The sequence below is a fragment of the Sciurus vulgaris genome (genome assembly GCF_902686455.1).
Source record: "Sciurus vulgaris genome assembly, chromosome: 4".
Taxonomy (NCBI): domain Eukaryota; kingdom Metazoa; phylum Chordata; class Mammalia; order Rodentia; family Sciuridae; genus Sciurus; species Sciurus vulgaris.
The window spans coordinates 14,699,798-14,705,585 of record NC_136464.1 but is presented as its reverse complement, the minus strand read 5'-3'; positions in this window follow the sequence as shown (position 1 = coordinate 14,705,585).

Below are 5,788 nucleotides of genomic sequence, written 5' to 3'. Positions count from 1 at the left end.
GTTTTACCTAGGCTTAGTCCATTGACCTGCCTGAGCTCACGTGACCAGCATGTCGCAGATACAGGAAAGACTCTCCCACCTCCCATCATATGCTGCTTCCTCCAAACCGGCTGTGCTTCCTTGACACAATGTCTTCATAGAATGGCAGGGAAAATGATGTGTGGAGCCCCCACCATCCTTCCCTTATCATACTTTGCAGTGACAGAAGCATTTTTAACAGAAGGGCTATCTCCCCTTCTCTAATGAGCAGCCTTATCTCTGAATTGTTCCCACGTGAAGGAAACGTGCTCATCTCTTCCCAGTTCCAGGCAGCCTCCGGCTTTCAGATGCCCATGACCCACAGTCCCCAGGAGCTGACCTAGTTAATCAACTGGCCGTCATCCTGCATGTTCATGGGCTGGTTTCAGACCTAATCGTGTCATATCATTGGGTCACAAAAGTGTAAATGATCTAATCGAGCCTGACTTTTGCGATCACAGGTTACATATTGATGTGATGCAGTCGCGTGATTGGTATTCCACTTTGGTGGGATTTATAAATCTCCAGACTGTAGTTGCAAGGTGTGGCTCAGCCCGGTGCAAAAACTCATCAGCACAGTCGGTGGGCGTTGCTGCTCTGGAGACACATGCGCTCTTCCCACTTGGGTGTTAAACACTGAGCCCTCTCCACTCTGCAGACCTTCACTAAGCAGTGGGCTCCGTCTTGACCCGTCACTTACCAGCCCCCACCTCCACCACGCACATACGCTAAGCCTCGGAGGAATAAAGCCCAGGTTTTCAGAGGTGCCCTAGGTAGCTTTTGCATCGGGTCAAATCACACTTCAGGCTGCTGTGCGCGGAGGCGCAAGTTCTTCCTTGAACTCTGTCTCGCATTGCCGTCGTAAACACCATCTAGTCTCTCTGAACAGATTCCCCAATGACAGCGATTGACACACAACACTTTTTAATACAAGTGTGTTCAGGGGACTAGGCAGTTGTCTCCTGTTCTTATCTCAGTCTCAGTTTCCTCATCTGTCTAACAAAGGCCCTTTTCAGGACATAGTGGCTGCTTCTCCTGAATTCTCCCCTGGTGACAGTGCTCCTGTGCTTGCCTGGCTTGGTGTGCATCATGCTTTTGTGGAATCGGCTCTCAACAGATGGTGCTAGGACCTGTCACCTCAGTTCAGCTTCACAAGATACACATGCTGTCGAGATGGCATGTGATCTTCCTGAGTGGCACTGTCAAGGTCAGGGCTACGTCCTGTACTTTGGGACAGCCTTGTTAACTCACATGGCAGCAAAGCATACAGAAAGAAACTGGTATGGCAAACTCTGTATGCTTTCTTTATCCTTTCCAACAGAGAACCTTTGCAAACTTCAAATAGTCTTTATTTGAAACTGCCAAAATACTACATTCTTATTTTATTTCTCAGAGAAGCTTAATTTCTGCCCAAAGGACAGCATATTGTAACTTCATTGTCTCAGCTGTATGTTGAAACTTCATTACCTCTAAGGGGACGTAATGAAATACATTCTTTCTACTCAGAAGATAAAATGAGATGTGGAGAATTCATAAATTACTTGGGCATCAAAGGATCCTATATAAAGAACTGCCAGTTAACAGAGGCAGGAATGTTAATGCCCTATAGGAACAGTCTTCTAGAAAGTTCACTGAAAGTATTTTTGTGGAAGCCAACTTTCAGAAGAAACCCCAGAGTTACTTTATGTTTATTTTGAACAGGAACTTTGGCCCATTTTTCCATTCGGGGCCAAAATACAGGGTGATTCTCTGTCAAGAGAGGCTGTATCAATTTAGAATCATGCAAATACTAGGTAACTAGTTGGTGTGTTTGTATGCAACATGCGGATCGACGTTGACCTAGATACATCTCTAAAATCAATTTAACAACGGCACTGCACTGGGCCTGGCTAATGCTCTAACAAGTGTTTCTTTCTTTAATGATGAGCATAAGCCCCGAGGGCTTTGTGTTTGATAGAAGTGACAGCTCTGTGCGCGCTTCTCTAAGAGTAAGCTTGCTGACTCAGAAACTGGAAGGACATCGCCGGCTGGTAGGGGAGTTGTCAGACAAATTAGTAGCCTTCTAGATTAAAAGTTATGTAGCTAATCAGTGCTCCAGGCATCCTTTAACCATGTCCCAAAGGAGGTGGTGACTTCTTTACAATTTATTTCTTAAAAGAAAAATCAGCCTAGCACCTAAAATCTGCATCAGAAAATGAGCCAAGTCCTACTCCTTCAATTATTTGACATATTTTGAATTCCATGTCATCTGAATAGAGGAGCCTATTTTTTTCCTTCTTTTCTCTTTCTTCCCCACTCAGCCTGGAGAAGATCCGTCATGTTCCTGAAACCGCATAGGGCATTGAAATCTTTGTCTTTCAAATATGCTCAGAAATAAAATGGCAGATGTTTGTGTATTTCTAAGATATTGCATAATTAAGTCTGATACCAGTGAGGGAATTCAAACAAACAATTCAGGAAGAAAAATAGGTATTTTATGTCTATTTGCCTGGGATTTTCTTTAAAGTAGTTTAAATTACACCCAGGATTAATTAATCACGCGGCTGATTGCTGCAGTGCGCCGAGCCCAGGGAGCAACACTCTTATTTGGAAGGTGCACGCGGGACACTTGGTACAACTGGCCTGAAATGAGCCCATGGCAAAGGAGATTCGTGAAGGTCTTCTGGAGCAGGGGCTGGAGAGGACAGGTGGTTGGCAGTTCGAGGTGAATGCCAGAACCCGATTGTGTGGGATTTACCTAGTTCAAGTATCACTACGCTTGAAGGGACCTTTGGGACTGTGGCTTACGAAGATGGTTAAAGAATCCTAGGACTCTGTTATGAACTCAGGAAGGAGATCTACAGGCCCATTTCCATGCAGTGACAGGGTGACTCTTAGGATCCTTCTGGTGGCACATCTTGACTCCATTTTCTGTCCTTGTCTCTGTTCCATTGGTTTCTTCTAAACAGCCTATGTTTGTTTCATCAGGGTGTATTGAGCTGTTAGTAACAGACAACCTGAGTGACAGGAATAAAACCATTAGGAAGGCATAATTCACTTAACTATTTCTAAGCATATTTGAAAGACATAGTGAGCTGTTTCAAGGATGGTCCTCTGTACCTCAATACCAGAGCATCACCTTTTGTCCTCTAGTGTGATCCTCTTGGTCACAAGATGGCTGCCATGGCTCCAGGCTTCCCATCCTCACATGACCTTATAATACAAAGCAGGAAGGGAAGGAAAGGGGAAGTCTGGCTTTCCCTTTAGAATCCTCTTCTTTCATCAGGAAGGAAAGTATTTCTCAGAAGCCCACCTTACCCTCCAGCATATCTTCCCTTAGCTTTCCATGGCTAAGACTGAATCACTGGTTTGCCATAACCAATCCCTGACAAGGGGGAATGTGATGACCCTCTCTGTTCAAAATGTGATACAGGGGAAATCATTGGCACTACCTGGGAGCTTGTTAAAATGGCAGGGTCCCAGACCCACCCCAGACCCACTGTGTCTGCATCTGTATTTAACGAGATCCTCCTGCTGATCCTGTGGACCTGGGGGTATGAGAAGCGTCATCGTTAGATAATGAGGACCACCTAAAGCTCCCACAGCTGGGTGTGCTGGGATTTGGGAAAATCAGGATCATGTTAGCAAGAAAGGTGGGGACCACTGGCGTTGGCCCAGCTAATCCTCACCAGGCACACTGACTTTCTCTCCAAAATGTCCTGCAAAATCCTGCTGCTTATGTTGCCTGCTGCACCAGGGAATGGTGTGGTCCACTTGAGTGACACACAGTTCTCTCCCTTGTCTGCTGACATTTCAGCCATAATGGTGATCTCCCTCTGAGCGCTGAGGCAAAGGGCACATTTGCCATTCACTCCCTTTAGTGGGAAGACTCTGAGTAGGGTCCAAACTGAAACTGGCCTTCCATGGTGACAGGTTAGAAAAATGACCCTCAAAAGTTCATGTCCTAATGCCCGGAACCTGTGCATGTTACCTGATACCCAGGTGTGTTGGAGAGGAGGATTTGAGATGGGAAGAGTGTCCTGGATCAGCCAGTTGGGCCCTAAATGTAATCCCAAGTGTCATCACAAGTGAAGCAGAGGGAGATTTGTCTGCAGGAGAGGAGATGGCAATGTGACAGACATCAGCAGCAAGGACTGGAGTAATGCCACCACAAGCCAGGGAGAGCTGGCGGCCACCAAGGTTCTCCCCCGATGTCTCCAGAAGAAGCCGGTGGGCCAACAACTTGACGTCAGTGCTGTCGCACTCATTTAGGATTTACAGCCTGCACCGCCACCAAAGAATACATTTCTGTTGCCTGGAGCCTCTGGTGTGGGATAATTTGTTAGAGCAGCCACAGAAACGAATACTCATCATGTAGCCCTGACCTTACTGAACCCACGACCTTAAACAGCAGTGTCACCTTTTAATTACTGTAACTTGACTCACAGGTGGAGTTATAGGTGAAGCGTTTTCAGATCTCCAGATACAGTTACAATAAAACCCTCACGGGGACGGGTAAGAATCAGGGGAGGCCCGGAGAAGCCCTCTTCTCAGCCATCGTGGTTGGTCTCAGGTCGCCACCATCGTCTGGCCCCAGTAGCACAAAGGGCAGGTGCGCGGGGCGGGGTCCTGAGAGCAGCGACCGCACCCCTGCCCAGGGCTTGCCTTGGCTGCAGATGCTCCGATGAAACGAAGGGCACGATCAAGAACCCACCTGAGCACCCGCCGTCCACACGCCCCTCTAGGGCCGTGTGGGAAATCGCACTTTTGTCCTTCAAAGCCATTTGACGGGACGATGAAGAGCGAGCGAGGTCAGCGAGGCAGCTCTGAGCTCCAGACAAGCCCGGAATGCAGAGGGTGGCCGTGAGCAGCCTGGAGGAGGCAGCAGGTGACTCTGGCGAAGAATTAGGGGGACTGAGAAGGGCTGGCGCCAGCAGCGCCTGCAGCCGAGGGAGCAGAGGCCGCCGACCCGCGGGAGCAGGAGCGCTCCGCCTCGCGCGTCTGCGCTGATGGAGGCTTTTAAGGAGGCTTTCGGACAGCGCTCATCTCGGGCCATTGGGACGGAGATGGATGAGGGTCCGAACTGCGGGAGACGCATGTGAAGAGTGAGTGGTCTCAGTGCTGGGAAGGAGCGGGAGGGGCTGCACGATCCTGCAGGCGCAGCTGCTTCTCAGAAGTCGCTCCCAGGCTCCCAGTCGCCCGCCCACTGGTGGGGATGCTCCCGAGCCACCCTCTCCACCTCCAGTTCTGCTGGGCCCCCTGGCCCTCGGTTCCTTCCTTTGAGAACGTTTCCAGTTCACTTTCCAGTATTCGGGTCTCTCGTGGGCACACCGGAACCTTCCGGTGCCACCCTCCACCAATGGAGAGGACAGGAGGTGGCGTCTACCGAGTGGGTGCACGTGTGCTTCCTGGAACCTCGTTTCAGCCACCACAGGAATACACCTCTCCCACGGAAGGCCTCCTCGGGAGAGCCACCCTGGGCCCCTGTTCACAGAGAAGGAAGATCCAGATTAAAACACAAAAAGAAATAGGGTTCAGTGACAACCGATTCTGGACTTTTATATTACCAAGCTCTAGCCCAAGCACTATATCCGACAGAATATTTAGTCCCAGTTCCCCACTCTCAGCCATAGAAAGAGGTGATGATAGATGGGCGGATTCCAAGAGAGTGATGCAGAGAGTCCAATAAGGCCTGGAGGCTCTGCCTGCTCTCCTCTCTCCTTGGACCAAGACCAAGGAAGGTTGCACGTGTGTGTGATGTGCATGCATGCATGTTGAGGGGTCTTAGAGT